The sequence below is a fragment of the Lepisosteus oculatus genome, chromosome 24 (genome assembly GCF_040954835.1).
Source record: "Lepisosteus oculatus isolate fLepOcu1 chromosome 24, fLepOcu1.hap2, whole genome shotgun sequence".
Taxonomy (NCBI): Eukaryota; Metazoa; Chordata; class Actinopteri; order Semionotiformes; family Lepisosteidae; genus Lepisosteus; species Lepisosteus oculatus.
This window is the reverse complement of record NC_090719.1, coordinates 13979104-14000026: the sequence shown is the minus strand read 5'-3', so window position 1 is coordinate 14000026 and position 20923 is coordinate 13979104. Positions and strand designations below refer to the sequence as shown.

The 20923-nt window shown below is 38.5% G+C and overlaps 1 protein-coding gene across 1 annotated transcript in view; it reads left to right on the top strand.

Annotated features, from left to right (window-relative positions):
• The first annotated feature begins 10388 nt into the window (after nucleotides 1-10388).
• Nucleotides 10389-20923, top strand: part of LOC102684173 (LIM/homeobox protein Lhx2) — a 31381-nt gene continuing 20846 nt past the window's right edge. Inside the window, exon 1 of the mRNA XM_015367059.2 lies at nucleotides 10389-11154. The gene's annotated coding sequence lies outside the window, so the exon portion shown is untranslated. The remainder of the gene's footprint in view (nucleotides 11155-20923) is intronic.

The following is a 20923-nucleotide window of genomic DNA, read 5'->3' as shown; positions in this document are numbered from 1 at the left end:
ATATGGCTGCTGGCAGATAACCACTTGTAACCACTAGCCACCCATTCAGCAGAGCTCACCTATGTCTTTTTCAAGATGGCATGTCTACCTCAAGATAGCATGCTTATGAAGCCTGTCCTACACCCCCTTTATAGTGCTAATCCCAAGAAGTGACTTGACTTGTACTTGGCTGTTGTGCTCTGAGCTCTTTCTCAGTGTACTTGCATAAGGTCAGGCTGCTAAGACTGGCGGTGTTGTTGCAGTCAGTTATGTGGTGCTGATGTAAAACAAATGTGTTCCTATTGACTTTTTAGCACCCAAAGTCCCTTTTCCTAAATAAAGCTTTCTTTGGCTCCAAGTGTGTCTGGTTTACTTCCTTTGCCCTGCTCAGAGAGTTAGTGAGGTGTTCCAAATTTTGAACTTAAAATGTGAACACCTGTAAGAGTGAGGTAAAGCAGACAGATATATTATATTTTATGATCTCGGGTAAGAGCTGAGACAGCCTAGTTGAGACTTTCATTTTGCTATGTAAAGGAGTTCAGCGTGAGAATTTCTTTTCTGATTTCTTCCAGCCCCAACTCGCAGAGACTCAGAGTGTGATTGGCTCTGATGACCCCCCTCCCTGCTCTGGTTCTTAATGAGCTTCAATCCAAAACCACGTCCAATGCTGTCGATGAACTACTGTGGATGATATAAAACTAGGTGGGTAAGTCGATCTCTCAATTGGTTGTTAGACTTTTAAATGTCATTTTGTGTTTAGATCAACGTATTTTTATTTTGATCCTCAGCTTGTGCGAATGTATTCATCCATTGTCTAACCTCCTTATCCAATACAGAGTCACTGGGAACCCAGGACCTATCCCAGCAAGCAACTGACACAAGGCAGGATACACCCTGGATGGGACACCAGTCCATCACAGGGCACACACACAGACGCACACACACCCGGCCGATTTTCCCAGAAGGCAATTAACCTACCAGCTTGTCTTTGGACTGTGGGAGGAAACAGGAGTACCTGGAGGAAACCGACATAAACAGTGAGAGAACATACAAACTCCACACAGACAGCAGCCCAGGGCTCCTGCACTGTGAGACAGCAGTGCTGACCACTGAGCCACCATACTGCCCACCCACTCACATATACACAGAGAGGCTGAATCTGTTTTCTTAATATACAGATACGCAGCCTTGTGTCATTTAATCAATTTTATGATTTTGCTCATTGCAGGTTTGCTCAGTAATCAACAGCTGTTCCTGTATTAATGTGTATTGGTTTTCATGATGACAATGAATCAATGTATTGACGTTTTAGAAAATGATTTATCAATAGTGAAAAATTAGGCGTCCCCCCAGCTTTAAACACCTGCATTGCCTTTATTAGCTATTAAACATCTTCATGAGAAGAGAACCTATCCAGTAAACAACGAACCACAACCGGCAATGAGGACCACATATCTTCCTTGAACGTCTTGAGTAAAGGCATGCAATTTTAAGGTTTTCCTCTTTCTAAAATTATTCTAATGATTATTAAAATCCTAAATCTATTCTTAATTAAAGATCAGTAAATCATTAAAGAAACAACACAATCCCTGATGGCATCTCCTTAGTTTTTCCCAGGAGGTCTCCCATCCAGGTACTGACTGGACTCAGAGCTGCGATGGGGTGATATCTTATCCCAGGTGCACCCAGCCTTGGGCCCAGGCAGTTGCTCCATCTCTGTGACCCTGAACTCGATAAAAGTGGTGAGAACATGGATGGATCATTTTAAAGAAAAGATCCACCGATAATTTGCATTGTTTTCAATTGGTTTTGAAGTGTTCTGCCTTGTAACATGCAGCTTCTGAAGCTGAAATGTCTAATGAAAAAACTAAGCGGTTTGATTAAGGATGCAAATAAATAAATGCCAGTTAACCAAAAATCCACTGATGTCCCAAGGATAACGTTTCAGAATCCTTGGGTTAAAGGAAAGACAGAGAAAAGTGTATATCACAACAAGATGAAGGAAGGGGTTTAGCTTTGTGAAAAGTCTAGATGTGGCACAAAAATAGCTCAACAACCAACCCCCAGGTGTACCTACTGTATGGTAGTGAACAGGTTATGACCAGGCCAGTATAAGATCGTATTATCTGTAGCCCTGGAACATATGAGGTCAGAAGATCAGAGAGGAAATAAAGGCCAAAGTTTTGCAAACCTCCACAGGTGAAGACACATCTTGGATGTGACTTGACGCTTGATGTGCTGCTACTTCAGACACGTTGGCTGTAGAATTTGTTCATACCATCTATTAAAAAGACACAGCATTTTGCACCAGCTGGAGTTTGTTGAAAGAGCACAATGAAAGTCCAGTAAATACACTGTTGCCGTAGTTACGACAGGAGAAGATGGAGTGATAGGATATTCATTTCATCCCTGGCAGGGGAAAGACAAGAGCAATCCTTCACACTGTTTCAAGGTTTGTAGAATAATAATCTGACAAAACCTGAGATTAACACATCAGAGGTAAGGTCTCAGGTTCATATGGACTCCTGCTTAAGGTAGTGGCTGAGCCGACAGTTTCTAAACGCAGGAGCTGCGAAGAGGAATGTTTCTGAAGTTGTGGTTTGGAACAAGCTAGTAAAAGATCTCTCTGACTGACATCTGTGGACATCTGAGACATCGTTACAGACATCTGTGGTTTTAGATTGGAGAACTAGAGGGGTATCCAACGAGAGTACTGTATTTAGTATGAATTAAACCTGGGTGTCACTATTGTAAAAGTGTGAACGCAGGCCAAGCCAACAACAACTTTGCCAAAAGGAAGCAGAAAGAGCTTCCCAGTTTGGTTTATGGCAGTGATTTTCCTTCCAGTTGAGCACTTGCTTTGTTTACTTACAACTTTAAATACTTTTTAGCACTTTAACAGTTTGAAATTTCAAGTTAGCACTACAAACGCAGGAATACCATAAAGTCTGTAACGGTTGAGTCGCTGAAAGCAGTTCAAATGTTCTAATTATTAGTTGAATAAACTAGCTGAATAAATGTTTCATGTGTGCCATTACGAGGCCAAATAAAAACAAATGACACTGGCACCCCTAGGAAGACAATCGGGAATTACTGATAATAACACATAAACAAACGTACTTCCATATTGATAGTATGAAGAAAAGAAACCCAACATCAGAATGGGGCTTCAGCTGTAGAGAATGGGGCACCTTTCCTGTTACTGCAGAATGGATTCATGCACAATAATAGGAAAGAGTAAATAATATTACAGTAATAGTACAATAGGAAGTAATTGTGGTGTCCATTTCTATTACATCATTTGGATGGGAAATGTTAAGCTTGGTTTTGCCAAACTGTTCTCTCGATAGAAACTTCTCAAATTCTTGCAGCAATTCTCTGAGGCATAAAGTAGTGTAGCTACTGCAGGCAAATAACAATAATATCACACATAGGCAAGTGCATGTTTTTATAAAGAGTGTGTTGAAAGGTGGCAAAATAATGGTCACTGCACATATTTGTGTGAGAACAAAAGCCTTGCACACTGTAAGTTTGCCCTTTTGACTTTCTGGGCTCCATCTGAGACAAAATACAAACACCGAGGGGATGTGAGAATGGAAAAAAAGCGAAAGCTTCTTTTGGAAGATGGAAGTGATGGGCAAGGGGAGCAATAACCGAAGTTCATGGACTGGGAAGTGGCTGAAATCCGATCTGGACATTCTGGTTAGAACGAGTGAGAGGGGTTGGAGGAACGGGGAGGAGAGAAAGGAGGCTTCCCTGCCCACAATTTACCGCTGCTTTTATTGATAGTTTTGTTTGTTTTCTTGGGATATATGAGTTTCAGTAAAAGACCCACAGTGGTGCGGTAAGCTATTAAAGTCATTACACTGTCTGGAGCAGAGAGGCTGGAAATAGTCTTCGTCTCCTCTATAACTGACTACTGCAGTGATTGCCGAACGCTCCATATACGTTCTGCATAGGATAAAAGACACAACCACACAACTTTTCTTTATAAGATTCTTTCATTGGCCTCTGGTAACTTTTATATTTTGTTTAAAAATTAATTTGCTGATGAGAGAGGTTGCCATTTTCTGCTTTATAATCCATTCTGGAACCTGTTTTCTGAAGACTTATTTTAAAATGACCATGCATAAAATTAATATACAGTACATTCAAATACATGTAAACAAAATTATACACTGAAGTTAAAACGTTTTGGTTTTTTTTTTGCCACAGATGATCTGTAAATAATAGCATTATCACCAAATACTAAAATAGTGCATTATAGTACAATAATATTACATATTATGGCATTTCTAAATAATGTTATTATCTGTTCATTTTGGTATTTGAGTTACACTTTTAATTTTCTACTTCAGAGTTTCCTCTAAATTTTTTTTCATCCAACATTTTTAAGGCATGGTTTGTTTTTATTGCCTTTTTTTTCCAGTAGAGCTTTTGCAATTATTACGTCTGTTAAAATTAATGAGCAAAACAGAGTAAAGTGCAAGTTCTTGGGTGAAGTCAGGGTTATTCTATATCTTAGTCTCAGCTTCATGCAGTTTTGGAAAAAGAGGGAGTGATCTCTCCAGAAGCACTATCACACTTAAATAAACAGAAAGGACATTTTTGCAGTTATAGAGAGGTAATATGTATAGAGAGGTAAAAGCTACTACGTCATCAAAAAGTGGATACAGTGGTTTAATAAATCAATTTAAAACAATATACAGGAATATAACAATATACAATGAAACACTTCATAAACGTATTTAAAAAGAAAAGAATCCTGCTAAGCAATGTAGTACAATATACAGCAGCAACAGTACAGGAATAATTAAGGGTTAAGAGTTAAATTATTAAACATTTTTTCCACTCAGGTGTTTAGTGAGGAATAAATTCACTCCCTACCAAGCTGAGCAAAAACAAAGGTTCATACTGAAATAAATAATGTTGGCATACAAAAGGTGGATGTGTTACAGGTATCACAAACACTTATCCTGACCTGTTGTGCATATGGAAACAAGAGATGTTATTCATAGGCTGTCAACAAACACCTTCCAACACCCAGTCATGACAAGAGTAATACCCACTGACTGGAATTTTGCTAAGGTAGCACCCATCCATAAAACCAATAAACTTTGGCAACACAGCCAAACCAAGTAATTATAGACCAATAAATCTGGCTTTTACTACATTTAGGGTTGTGGAAACAATGTTTCCATAAATAAAATAGAGGATTGTCTGTATAGCAACAGGATTCTAAGGGAATAATAGTTTGGGATTTGGAAAAGGTAGGTCTTGCTTATGTACCTTACTAGAGGTCACCCAATAGCAGTAATGTAGACAACTAGAGCAAATGATAAACTCAGCCCTTAGCTTCCAAATCAGCAGGATAGGCAGAATGGCCTGCTCACATTCATAACCTTTGCTTGTGCTCTTGTTTAAAATATCATGTAATGTACAGTAATCGATATTTTTCATTGCATCTTTTGAATTTGGATTTTCCCCCACAAATCTTTGTTTTTCCTCAAAAGTGACTTTTTTAAGCCCATGCTGAATGCTCCATCCACCCATTTTCTAACCTTTTAATCCGACACAGGGTCACGGGAGGAGTTGGAGCCTATCCCAGCAAGCAACAGGCAGAAAGCAAGATAGACCCTGGATGAGACACACAGGCACAAACACACACACTCATCAAAAAGCCCAGTTCCCCAAAGGCCGATTAACCTTCCAGTATGTTTTTGATCTGTGGCAGGAAAGCTCCATGAACTGGGGGGAGGAACATGCAAACTCCATACAGATAGCACCCCAGACATGAGCCCAGGGCCCACGCGCTGAGGCAGCAATGCAAACCACAGTCCCATCATGCCACTCTTTAAACATCTCTCGATATAGTGTTACAATGTAGCTAATATTTTAGAATAGCATTTATTTAAAATCAATTGAAAAGATATTACTGTACAGATCACCTGACCCAAGCAATTAGCTTGTGTTCTGAATTACATTGGGCTCTGTAACACCTCAAATTTCATTGTATATACTCTAACTAGAGATAGTATAAGATTTGACTGCAATCGTTAGTCAATTCTATCAGTTCAATTTCACATTTTTTCTGCCAATTGATGGTAATTTCTACTCTCCCATTATTATGATGTCACTTATAATGTGCATTTCTATCTTTTAACCAACTATTTACTTTAGCAATATGAAAACAACTACACTACGCACCTGGACAGTTATCTTGGCACTCACCCTAGGCAATCTTGTTAAATGTAGCTGCTTGTACAGCAACAGGGCCAGAGCTAGGGTAATAAAAGTCTTGTGTCCAAACCTGGTGCTCTTTTTTGTTCATTACAAAACTTTGAAAATCAAAATATTTACTTTAATAACCATTTTAGTGTGCAAAAAGTACAAATTCATAATATTGTTTAGAAATGTGTTTTTGTTTATTCAACAATTGAAAAAAAGCTGATACAATCGACCAACACAACAAAGCAGTTTTCAAAACACAGTGGTGTGTTTCCGTAAGACAATACCAAAATGATACTCTTGTTATTAAACTTAGAGCTGGTGCTGTTCCCGTCTTAAAACAGTGTTGCATTCAACACTTTTGTGAGGTTGCATCAGAAAAAAAACCCTGTGTCTGATAGGGCTATTTGGTAAGATACATTTAAATACCCCACCCTTATAAATCGCTTGCTTCTCACCACCCTCTGTAGCAGCAATTTTCCAATCAGGGGTAGAAAAAAAGCGTGAGGTATGTGCAATTTGTAATCTTAAACAAGTAAAATGTTGTTTTAAGAAAGCTTTAGCATGAATTGATTATGAGAAAAAAATACAGATTTGTGCACAATTTAACTTCATATACAGCCTCTCAGCCCATTTAGTTAATAACCACTTACTCGTTCTTGACTGTCTCTGAAGGACTGCAGTGTACAAGGCGATATTAATGAGCGACCTCACAATGACAGATTCATTATTTGCATTCAGTTGCTTCGAGTCAAAACAGATTAGTTACACTTAAGGCAATGGAGATTTAATGATTTTATTGTTTAAGTTCAATTTATTTTGATTAACATCTCTCTGTTTTCAACTGCATGTGCAAATAAACCTATTGTATTGAGTTCTCGCCACTCTGTTTAAATTAAGACAAATAAATGAAGGATAATGACTCCGGTAAGAGTTTGTGATTTGTGGGCTTTGGAGATGTGATTCTGTTATATAATTTTCACTGAGCGAATCCGCTGCTGTCGAACGCTACTACTGCTATTAATATTATTTTTTATCCCTGCAATGCTATTTTGATTATTTGAATCTATTCAGCTCTATGCGTTTCGTAGTTGACATTCAGTCAATGCAGAAAGTATAAATAAAATCGCTGTTGTCTTTATATCAATAAAATAATTCCAGAAAAGTAAACTCTGCGTCTTCCCTCAGTGTTGTTAAATAAAAATAACGCATTTATTGAGAATATTTTCAAAAGAGCGAAGAGTTACTATTGCCTGTCGATGTGTATATTTAGACTATTTAAACGGATATATTGTATTTAGGTAAAACTTTTCCAAAAGGCTTTTCTAGGCGCTGCTCTTAAAATGCAATCAGGCATTTAAAATTGTGTATGTGATGAAGTAATTTTGAAATATGATTACTTCCACAATATATGTTGAAAAAACGAATTACACCTTCTTCTCCTCAGAATTTATTTTAATTCCGGATCACATTCTTGGCTGAAACTGAATAATACAGCTTTGTACGTTGCAAACGCTATGGGAATTATTCTATTTTATGCATTCAGTTACCTCAAACACGAATACGTTACCTAGAGCTTGAAATGTTTCCGTATACGGAGTCCTAAAGGGACTATACGCACTACACTGTGTGGTCAAAGACGTAGTAACAGATGTATTAGAAACAACAGAAATAATCAGAAGTAGAACATCAAAGTTAGACTAAGAAAATAAAACCGAACTGTGGAAACCTATTCATGCTAGCTTTACACCAGGCAGAGAGGTGAACATAGAAATCCCCACGTCTTTTTTCTCTCCGTGATAAAATGGCTTTCTGTAGGTTATGTTACATCCAATTGTAACAAATACAACTGTGATAGGAAATAATTCAACCTACAGAGCGCGTGTTTTGCACACTTTGTTTAAAGAGGGATAAACACGTTCGTAAATAAATCAAATGTTTAGCCAAACTGACTTTTGATTTAGTAACAGCAAATGTTCTCGTTCCTGTGTCTGTAGAACCTTATACCTTCATTTTTACTAATATTGATACAAATAATGATACAAATAAACATCTGGATTCATTGACTCCTAGTGTATTCATACATCGCTGGTCGGTAATTCATTCACACTTGAATGATTATTTTACAATTATAAAACATTGTTTGGACTTCCTCTCGCACACAATTTATATATATATATGTTCTTGATTTCATGCTTCAACTGCTACATACTGTATCATCTTACCATTTAATGTACGTTTATGTTACTCCCAATTAAAAAGTTTTCATAGACAAAAGTGCTACAGATATAGTAGTGTTTTTCTATATAAATATAAAACATGTATACTATAAACAAGGTGCAAATCATTGTTTTCGACACATTGTGTTCTGACGGATCTCTTCATAGGGAGAGGGGGGTATTAGTTATCGGCGAATCAACTTTAAAATGTGTTTCTAGCGGACAAACAAGACAAGATTTCATTTAAAGTCTATGGTGATCTTAAGAATCCAGCATAAAAAGTGTTTTGAATTCAGCGGTTTTGTGGAAAATCCGCATCTAAAAAGTCTTGTAAACTATTTGCTCCAGTTCCTTGCAAAACGGTCGGGACTGAAGTGTAATCTATAAAAAAACAAATTATGCATTTAAGGCAGCGTTTTATACAAAGATATTTAACCAGTGTTGTGTTAATAACATTTAAAAAGTGTATTCCACTTGGACACAGCACTTTATTGTGCAGCCAAAGGTAAAATAAAAAAAATACTTTACTGCATTAATGTCACACGTCACAATAACTTCGTAACTTGGAAAACAGTATAATGTAAAATATGTCAAATGCATTATATTTTTAAGGTGTACTATCTCCAATCCCTTTAGAAATGTGGTGAATAAATATGATTTTTTACAGACATAGTCTAGGTAACTTCAATTTTTCAAGGTCGAGTTGATCAAAACCACCTTTTCACCAGCACCTTTTCAAAATATATTTCAGATAAGCAACTTTAACATTAGTCTAGATGTTTATTATTTAAGATAAAGCTTTTAAAAATGCGAATTGTAAACAGAATAGAAAGGGCAAATTCGTCCATTTTTAATAAACAAAAGGGGTTGTCGTGCTAATATCGTTTACATGGAAGACTGCGTCTTTTGGTGAAACTTTGTTTTATGCCTGCAGTGTTTTTTGTTCATGTATCTCATATTGAAAGCTGCCTTTTTATGAGGAAAACACACTGTTAAGTAGAACTGCGATTCAATAATGGGGTCCAGTGGTACGGCGATAAAGATCCTAATAAAAGCCATTTGTTAAGAGAAAAAAAGCAGACGGGAATACACCCCCCTCGCTTTTAAAAAAAAAATGAAGTGAGTGATGTGGAAGTAGTTATCCATTTCCGTTCCAACACTTCATCGGAAGGATTTGATTTCCAGAGCTTCCAAAATGTAGGTAAAGGGCATTGAACTTATTAGCAGGTTAGAGCTGGACCTGGTGCACAATAGCCGGGCACTGAGTTAACACTTTTAATGAACTGCAGCAGGGCTTCCTGTAGAAAGCAGACACCAGCATAAGTTGTGTTCATTTTAATGATAACGTTCGATCATTTTGTGAATTGATCGAATAATAGTCTGCACACCCGGAAAATGCGATACAGGGGTATATCACACGCACACGCCGGCGTGTTAAAATGAGCACGTCGTCATGCGTTACACGTGATAATAAAAGTAACCTAAAGACCGTGCGCTCTGCAGCACAGCCGTGCGTGTTCACCGTGAAACTTTCATTTTAACTCTTGCTAGTAACGCAGTGCTACAGCAAAGTAAGATTAAGCGCTAACAAAGCCTCTGTTGTTCTTTATACGACCGTGTGCATTTCCCCGCAACCTGCCGAATGCAACCTGCTCGGAAACTGTTATTATAAGATACTGGTACCACACAGAGAGAGACGTGGTTAGGGAACACACCATTGCACATGTATTTTATGTCAGCGTGTGTAAACGCGATAGCCATCTTAAACAAACGTGTGTTTATTTTGCGCGGCTACATGGTCACATTGGAGAAACCGCAGAGAACATTACACTGCTCGCTCCTCGTTTGGAGGCAAACGGGAGGACTGTGATAACAGACGCAATGTTCAGTTGTATTTTTCTATTTATGCAACTCCAGAGGGATGAATTAACGGTAGCCGAACTATCCGCGTCTGAAAGAAACTGGAAGTCTGTTAAGTTTCTTAAGTGCCGTGGAAAAAAAAAAAACCCGTTACTGAATCTGTCGAGTAATGTAATTGATTGAAAATGTTTCGTTCATGATATTTGCAGTCTGCACCCACCTTAATTTGCTGAATGACAACTATTTAGCATCTCCCGGGTCTAGGAAATGTTCATTAAGCCTGCAGAAGGGTAGGGAGAAACGAGCGTCGCTGCACCGAGAAACGAAATCGCGGCCATCGCAATAAGATCAAGAAAAACTGTGTGTTTTTTTTTCTTTTTTCTCTTCAGATAAGAGGTAAACGACCGACTCAGTGGAATTGTAAACCCTTCGCTGGTTTTGACTGCATCTCGGGAAGCAACAGCGAGGCTGCTGTACGTGTATGGAATGAGCTCCACATCCCGACGAAAGAAATCGAGTGGAGCATCTGATCGGGGGTCTGATCAGGGCTTGATAGAACTGTCACGGAGGGGTATTCTAACACTTCAGACAAAACGAGTACGATTTCCCGGTGCTAAGGTACCAGATGTATTAAGCATTGAAATACCGTTATTGGCTCTGACTAACCACCCAAAAGGATCAGAGAAGGCGTTATAAACCCGGCTATTGTTTAAAAAAAGGGCAAAAAAGTGGATAACATCTTAGCTGTCGATATGCATCTGACTTTTTTTTGCCTAAAAGTATAAAACAAGGTGTATTTTGTGTAATCACCGGAAAGAGAAGAAAATCGTATTATGCAAAAGGGAGCAGTAGCAACTGGCAAGCAAAGGTAAGATGCCATTTATCTACAGGTGTTATATTTTAGGAGACAACTGCAAATGTATTTGAGTGTGAAGATTTAGCGCCAGTGATTAATTTCTGCTTGGATGAACCCTGCAATATCATATTTCATACACGCCTGCAGACATCCCCTGCACAGTGATGTTTAATGTATAAGCCAACACGATTCCAGACAGAAGATGTAGATAATAAATATGCATTTATTCAATTAAGGGTATTACACAGGTTTTCATTTGCATAAGGATTTAGGATCTTATTAAGGTTTTTCATGTTTGGTGATGTAAAACCCCAGTAAGAGCCCGAGTCCTTTTTTTTTGTGCGGTATTATATTTTTAAGCGAAGATATAGATTTTTACAACATACGGGCCACTCGCATAAATCCGTTATAAGATATAAATAATTGAAAAGCGTCGTGCCGTGAAGTAGAAACTTGCAATAATACCCCTTTAAAGAACAGAAAAACAGCGTCGTGTTTCATGTGTGTGATGTAAAAACTGTCCAGTTGGAAAGTGTTAAAACAAATTCATGACGAGACACGATTTTTGGAAGAGTGCTCGCATTGTTCCAATACTGAGTTTCTCAACGTGCAGTATTAGTGTTGTATTTAATTGTTCTTTTCTCCCTGAGACGTTTCTGTGCGTTTTGAAAATGTGTTTAACAAAAGAAAGGGGAGTTAGGGAATCTTAAAATTCTACGTTAATATCCAGATTGCAGGCAACGTGCGAGGTAACCTCAGGACCTCCGTTCTTTCAGATACAAAAGCATTTAGATCGCTTTAGATCGGTTAATCCGAGTCGCGGCTGGGGTCTCCTTTCATCTGATTTTTTTTTTGACTCCACTGTGGGTTTTGTTCAGTTTTTTTTTTCTCTTCGCCTGATTGACTATCCAATGGATGCTAATTATCCAAATGTCGCTTCTGTTCCCTGACTTATTTGCTGTACAGACAACTGCCAGGCAGCCTCTGCTCATGTATCATATTACACCTCACGAAACGGTAGGAATGACAAGGAAAGGTATTTTAATTACTGCACGTTAATATATCGAGAGGATTGGCAAAATCATTAACCATTTACAATACTTAAAAATTATTACCTCATCCTATTAGTCCTCTACGCTGCTACATAGCTGTATTGAAAATGCTTTTTGCATTAGATATTTCTCGCCGAAATAATTTAAAAACGATGAAGAACAACAATTAACTAAATGTATATAAATTAAACACCAATACTATTTCGTTGAAGCCCATTGTATCTGGTGCAGTTTAATCACAGACTTCTTAATGGTTAATTTATCAAAGTGGACGCCATAAAGAATTTAGATAAATATTTAGTTTATAAATATTTGGGTTTCCAATTTCCAGTTAGTAAACGTGCGCTTCATTTCAAAGGCAATTTTATCTGTTCGGAAACATGTGGTGTTTCACTTCTCTGCTTTATTAGCCTAATAAAGTTTGTTTATTTGTAATGAAGGGTCATCACAAATGAACGGTGTATATGCGAATCTAGAAGTTAAATAATATTCAACTGAAACCCAGAAGTGCGCATTTTTACAATCATAGCGTACCCTTACCTAAACAAACAGTACCTACAGTATAATAGTCATTAAACTCTTTACATCAAGTTATTGAATGGGGACACGTACACATAGAATTCCCTCTAGACTACTTCAGAAAAACAAACTCACTCACACACCTTTTCATAGTATGGTACACTTACAATTGAAAATATTCCTGTATATTTTACAAATGTTTGCCTACATGCGCAACAACTACTTTACAGAGTCTAATAGGATTTTTTTTGTGTGTGTGTGTCTAGACAAGAAATAGTTTATGTAATCTGTAATCCTAACGTGGCATCATACTTCGATTTAAAGAAATTGACTCATTTTACATAACATTTTTTTTTATTTGAAAGGGAAATATACATATTACTGCGATTGAAAAATTCATTGAAAATAAAGAATTTTCTAAATAAGTATGAACAACAATGTTGGCAAACAGGAAGTAGAGAACAACCAATGTCTAGTCATATGATTAACATATGGTTCCTCGCGGTTTTTATTTGCTTAGTAATAAAGCAACAAACACGCTCTACTTTTAATAGCAAAGTTATGTGAGCTTTTAAAACAGGAACAGAACGGGCGCTACTATGTGTAGTATTCACTACTGCAACGCAAGCCTCACTTAAAAAATCATCGCCTTTCACATAATGTTGCGCTACGGTTTTGACCTACTGTAAATCGTCAAAAAAGAACCTTAATAACGCATGTTTGCTAAGTTCTGGACGAGGTACAGGCCCGCAGAAGTCTGTAGTCTGGCCTCCGCAGACAGTCATACCACAAACAGGAGGTTCACAAGAACAGCTGGAAAAGGAACACATAGCTGGCCCGGGCAAGGTGATTAAATGACACTATCACAGTATTCTCCAGCCATTTTCCTCCCGACTCGTATCTTATATTGATTGGCTCGGGCAGAAGCCGGGGGGAGATCTCTCGCTGTCTGCTGTTAACAGGGTGATTGTGCAATTGAAGGAAAAGGTTAAAAAAAAATACGGTTAAGTGTGGCGCCCTTGTTCGCCCAAAGGCAAACGAGATAAACACATCACGCCACGAAGGGGAGGGTAGGATCCGAGTCCAGCCTGTGGGCTGCCCGAGCGGCAGGGTATGGACAGGTGTACAGGCAACCTTCTTATTTTCGGGCTGTCTCTGCATCCCAGCAAGGCCAGCAGACTCGCTTCCCTGTCCCACAGGCCCTTATTGGCGGCAGTGGTCAATCCACGGCCGCCACACCCTTCGTGTCCTTTGGAAACCAACGCAATGCAAACCACAGGGCAGTATGGGCGTACCCTGGTCCGGCAGAAAATCTTTCATTTTGTAATTCGATGATGATGATGAGGAGGAGGATGACAACGTCTACTACGTTTGTCATGGCGTGGAGTGCGATTTGAGAATCGCCCAGTCCATTAGCCCTCCTGCTTCGACACCCTCACCCCACCCCACCCCGCCGCCGCCTCCGCCTCGGGCAATACGTCCATTTCCGGCGACTTTACAAATTCTTGACCCTGGAAAGGGTCAAAGTCCTGGTACGGGGGTCAAGTGTGCATTTAACATCGCGCAAAAACGAACTATGCCGCTACCTTCCAGGAGGTATTGTGGTATCTGAAAGTATTCACCCTACACACGATATGGAACAATATGGACCCTACACGATATGTTTTAAACCTGCGGTTCTCTATGGGCATATTATGCTATATGCACATGAGCGTACCACTTGTATTATCCCCAGCCTGCAGACAAATTAAGAGTCATTTCAATTAAACATCTTATTTGAAAATACAATGTACGCGGGCCTGTTTGTTTAGGACCTCTTTCTCAGCTCCATGAAAACATCTCCATCCTCTCTTTTCCAAACTTTGTCAACAGGAGGTAAAAGTTATAGAAGTTAGTTCGACCTTTTTTGGCGGACTGGGCGATCTTAACATTTTAAAAGTCTATTAAGGGGTTAATAAGAGCAAGACTGAAGAGTGGACAGTTCTGAACTCGGAAGTTCATCCAGATATTGTCCAATATTGTCTATTTATGTAAGAAAGATACATACTCGTAGTTTCAATTTTTGCGCAAGTAATAAAAAAACTCAAAGTAAAAAAAAATATTATGATATCTTATCTAGAACAATGGATGGAAAAGAATACGAAAGAAAAATATTTGACAGAGTATCTGAATTATTGTAATATTTCTTTGCAAAATTATGACAGGAATGCTGCTTTTATTATTACTGAAAGTCCTACAGAATAAAGAGATCAAGCGTCTTCAAAAACACCAAAAAAGACCGTTAATTCACATTTATATTTTTAAACATGGGTTACAACCCAAAACCTAGTTTATATATTTTCTATATACTGTATTCATGTTACTGTTTGTTTATAAAATGTTGTTCACACGGTGCAGTAAGTTTGTTATTTTTTATAAGTGTAAATCGTTGGTTTTAAACATGAAAAAACGTGCTTTTATCTTATCGGATAAATTCAAATTTCCCCCTTTACAATTTAAGAAGATTCAACAGTTTACTTTTACAAGTCTGACTTTGGGCAGGTTTTTAGTTTATGGACTGGCATAATGAGTGGACGATATCAAGTACTACCTTTTGGCTCTGTTTATTTAGAAAGCTACAGGTCATTCAGAAAAAGAGCTGAAATATTTTTTGGCAGTCACCTAAGAGAGGTAAACGCCATAATCCGTGAGCACAAGTCTCACGTGCTTCAGGGATCGCTAATGAAATTTCAGCTAATTGCTACTTGAGTTAATGTACAAAGACTGTGGCCTTAGTTACGTTAGCAAGAAGGTTGGTCCTGTTTTTTTTTTTAAGAGGCACTTTGCCTTTTAAAGCGAACTGAAAATAAATCCCCTAGTCTATCTCGTCCCCAAGCAGATTGCATTACATACTGTACATCAGGTTCGGGTGTTCAAACGAGGGTTAATTTATTGTGGACCAAGAAGAAACAGCTTTTTAACTCGGTTTTCTACGCAGGTGGCGTGTTCATATTTAGTAGCCTGCATGCAAACGAGAGCGTTATATTGTGCTGTATGTATCTAACAGGAAGAGGAGGAAACACAAAACGGGTGACCGGGTTGAAATAGGTCGTAATTATAGAATGACAAATCTATTTACCGAAGAAAAGGGGCATATGTAATTTATTTGTGATCCCATGAAAACCGGGAAGCTCGCCACGCTGTAATAGCTGTGTTTGGCCTTAAACTCTCTTTCATAAAAAGTGAAGGTTGCGTTCTGAGAGGAAGCCATATGACGCCTCGAAGCTTTCTATGATATTCGGGAAACCTGTAAGGCGGGTGCAGTACCTGCAAGACGCAGCTTCGTTGTTGTGCATTTGTGTTTCCCGGTCGTCTATGCTTTGAGGTTCCGCTATGCCTCTAAGGAAACTCCACTTATAGTTCTGTGAAAGAAAACAGAGATGCTGTTATGGGCTGTGAGCGACAAATAGACGATCACGTCACAGATTTCCTCGTGTCTCCAGAAACGCTAATAAAGGATTGAAACAGGTTAACTATCACTTCTGGTTCAAAGCCCATTCTGAACATCCTTAAAATGGTATTTAATGGAAGAACACAAATGTTTTATGTTTATATTATAGGATTATACGCTTCTAAAGTAAAAAAAAAAACACTCCTTCTAGACATCCTTCTGATTAACTCCCTATTCCCCTTCCCCCATCAGCTGAGCTCATTTAATAAGACCAATAAAATTGTTCACCATAGCTTGGCATTAGTCCCCTCACTAAAAACAATGTGCAATAAATGGTGAATATTTGAGAGTTTGGGGATACGGGCTTTTTTTTTTATATACGGGCTACAGAAAGTGGACACCTCGAATTTAAAGGAGAAGAAATGATCAATTCTTTTTCAGCCACACACTTCCTAGGACAGGTCTGCGTTTTACGCTTCCGTTCTTCTTTCGAAAAGATCTTGCTGCCAGAAACTCCCCTTTCGAGAGAGAGAAAAAAGAAGAGACGAGCAACATTCCTTGGTCTGATAAATCAAATCAAAGCATTATGTTCGATGTTTAATGAAGGCAGCTAGCTCCTCTTGTAAGCTCCAATTTCGCCTTTTTTATCTCTCTTTTTTCCTAGGAAAGTCTCCTGTGGTTAATCATAGGTTGTACCGGGGCTAATACCCCACTTCCTATTGAGATCAGAGTGCTAATTAAGTACGTTTTAAGCATACGGATTGATAAACAACGAGCATAGCTGCAGTATTGGACACAGTAAGACAAAGGTGTAAGGCATGTATACATTTCCGGCTTTTCTGCTAAAATAATGTGGAAATGTAAAGATGTTCGCTTCTCACTTTGAAGAATATGTCCTGATATCTTGATGACTTTCACATTCGCACCTTTTACCTCAAACATAGCAAACACAAAAGTTGAAACAGTGTCCAACTTGTCCAGGAATATCAGGCGAAAGCCGATCAGCGAACCTTGTTACTAACCTTTACAGTCATGTGGTTCGACCGAAATCTACATTTGAAAACAATTTGGTTCTGTTTTTTTTTTTGTTTTCTTTGGAAACTCGTATGGACGCCCATCAGCGAAGAGTGAAAAATATTTCAATAGATGAGGAAACCCTTCGTACAAAACACGTTGAATCCCCCCGATGGTCTTCAAACATTTAGGACTGACAACACTGACAGGGCTTTTATTATGAATGAAGTAAAAACACGTATTTAATAGCGTCGGTTTGCAGGTGCCCTTTAAAGATGTCAAAAACAATTCGAGGAAACAAATACTTAAAGAGCGTTTTTTACTGTACATAGCCCATTGATCGATGTTAGAAGCACGTATGCCCGAATTCATTGTTCTAGAGCGACTGAAAATTTGCAAAGATACATTTATTTTAAACAAGCAGATACATTAATGGAAACTTCTGCCAAGCACTGTACATCTTAAGTTTGGGGCAAACTATGTTAAACCACGCTGAATACTATTCGTAAGTTAGATATTATATGGGTAACAAGGTATCGTCGGTCCATGTGTTCTGAGACATAATACAGCTATTGAGACAAAAATATGATATTTTCTCCAAGTAACTGGGGCAGTTAGAATTCACAGTAGTATTCTTCAACAGCGTGACATGACAATTCAAAACACGCTGTCTGCCAATAGTATTTAACAGTTAAAATGTGTTGTCTAAATTGACGCATCTTGAGCTCCTATATTATTAAAGTTGGCTTATGTATCTACATCCATCTGTCAACATAAACACACATGACTCTCGGCTGAAATCATTAAGACAAGTTTGAAAGACAATATGCAGATTTATTTCTTGAAATGTACTACAGGCTCAATGAAAATGTGTGTCCTGCGCTTTACTGGGGGAGATAAGGAATAATACTACGCAGATCAATAGGAGGCACAGTTCCAAGCAGTTTTAACAACGACACATTGCACTGAAGTGCTTCGTGATTTCAGTTTCATGTAATTTACCGTATATTTCCTGCATGTTAAACTGTGAAATCTTAAAAGCTCAGTTCAGTCATTTGCTATGTCTGGGAGCAGATGGGCCGGCCAGGTAGGAAACTGCACTCACGGATCTACCCACTGAACAAGACGAATCCCAGATAACTGCAAGCGGCACGGTGTGTTTTGCAGCGAAATTGTTTTTTTCTGCGTATTTTCAAATTTATTAACACCAGTTAGTATTACTTTCTGCATGGGGGGTTTTCAGTTCACACGGGTGACGACGTTAGCCAATACAATGATTGTACAGCGAGGTACGGTTTTTCCCATTTTAGCGAAGCCACACAATTTAGAGTAACTGGAGTCTTCAGAAGTATCGTTATAGCCGGACAAGAAGTAGATATTTAATTTCTCCGCTTGTTATTGATGGAATTGATTGAGGTGGAGAATAGTTCAGTAAAAATTGGGTAAAGTATCTCAGACACATCGAGACTTGCATATTGAAGTGCTGGAAGCGTCTTGATCCTTCACATTATTAGGCACATTCTACACAATAGCCCTCTCTTTACAACGTAATTTGTAATATTTGAGTTTATGTTCAACATTATAATTGTTTCTTGTAATGTTTTATGTAACTCTGGTGTGGACTGACCTTTGCCAGAGCAATAAAAATGATTAATTACGAGATGCCAATCATAGTCTGTGAAGACCGGCCTCGGAGACACAACCTGCTCTGCTTAACAGAAGTCGTCTTAACAAGACACGTAATACACATTAACAATCCTGCTCAGAAAAAAAAAGAAGTCTCATTTTATCTGTGTATAAGCCCGGGGAATGTGTGAGTTACACACAACTGAATCTTTAGTATTTGGTGAGATTTAACAGAGTATCTTTGACATGTTTTTTTATCCTTGTGTTTAAAATATACAGATCCTTACGTGTCACGAAAAGAGAAATACTGTGTGGGTCTACATCTCAGCAGTGTGCACATAACTGTTTACATATGGCGGAAAATGGGTGTGATGGTATTTAGCCACACCCAATCTGACTAAATCATAGGCAAGGAAAAAAATGAGGAAAGAAAATATGTGTATGGACTCGACAGGCACGTATAAGGCTTTTCTAGCCTTGCAAGGGGTGAATTGTCAGTCGGGAGAAATCTATAGCGAAACTACGGTCCGTACAATTATGTGGTCATTAAAAAATTAAATACGCGCAGTGTAGTTACAGAGTAACTGGTCACAAATGAGAAAAACGCTGAAAACTGATATTCAACCAAGGTGATTTCTAGAACAAACATAGACTTAGGGGGACATTGGATAGAGATGGTTAGCTAGCAGGGATACAGGGAGCGAATTTTGTGCTGTCTGATGTGAAACCGTTTATGGATAGGAGATAATCTAATGTAATGGTTGATGACACAACAAACAAAATGACAAAAATGACGAAAAGTCTCCGAAAAGAACGGTGTAGGTCAAACAGCACAAAGAGAAAGCTCCTGGCAATCGGTATTCTTTAGTGTGGTCACACTGACAGATATAGTTGCATGGACAGAACCAGATAAAAGCCCCAGCTAGTAGCTGAAACGCTTTAGACACACTTTTATGGTATAAGGCGCAAAGGGGAACATTTTTCCGTTGCGAGTTGATTTAAACAAAAGAACAGGCAGCTCAGGTTGCACCAAGGGGTCTTGGCTCTGTCACTGAGAAAGCACACGCAAAATTCACCTATTTCTATAGGCACCTTACGTACGTCTGATCGCCTGCCTACCTAACGTCTATCAATAACAAATATGTTACAAATAGTTGCTCAAAAGTCATATTTAAAGACAGTGCAATGCGCATTCGCTTCCGTGCACAATCTGACACAAATTACTGTCAAACTAAAAATAAGTGGGGATCCTTCATCAAGCATTCGCCCCAATACACAATGCGTGTGTATTCGCAGATGCTCAAGATACATTCTGTACACAGAGATAGGAAAATACAAAGAAGTGTTTTCTGATGTTCGGCGTGGAGGGCAGAGGGAAAAGTAAAACAGCCCACTTATTATAGACAGACAGACGGATAGATGGAAAGACACACACGGAGATAAAAGGGTAGACAAACCAACCTATACACACACACAGACCGCCCGATAGATGGATATAACGTTACGCTCAATGTGTATGAATTGCGTGGATTAATCTCAAAGTATTCAGTGCATCCCGAGTGCTGATTTCGTCATCGAGGTGATCACAGCCCGAATTCCCTTGATAAAAAAAAAGGCGTTGTGTTCTTTTGTTAGGATTTAGTCACGGTTGTTGACTCGAAGCTGGTCCTATATTGTGTGTCTGATCTGGTTGTCTGGTAAGAAGCAGATGGTGTTAGAGACGATGACGTCGCTAAAAGGTGGGTGAAGCAACTCAAGACCTGTGATTTGTTCACCTGTCACATTTTCTTCATCTAGACGTACAAAATCAGTTCGTATGCGAGCTGCCACTGAATAGCAGGGTGACACCAACCATCTATATATATGAGATATCTGCCGATCGTTTGTTGTCATGAGAGACGAATTAAGAGTAATTAACGTTAACACGTTATATGGTTCGATGATCCTTTTTTAAATTTGATTGGTTTTTATTTTATACAGGCTACACATTTAACACTCTGGTTAATGTAAATAAATAAAACCCGAGTTTTCTTGTCCTTTTGATAAACACATAGGGCTGCCACTACAATATTACACACCGCGGAATATACAGAATACAAGAGCTAAAATAACCAACAACAGGCGAAGGACGCAGGCTGTG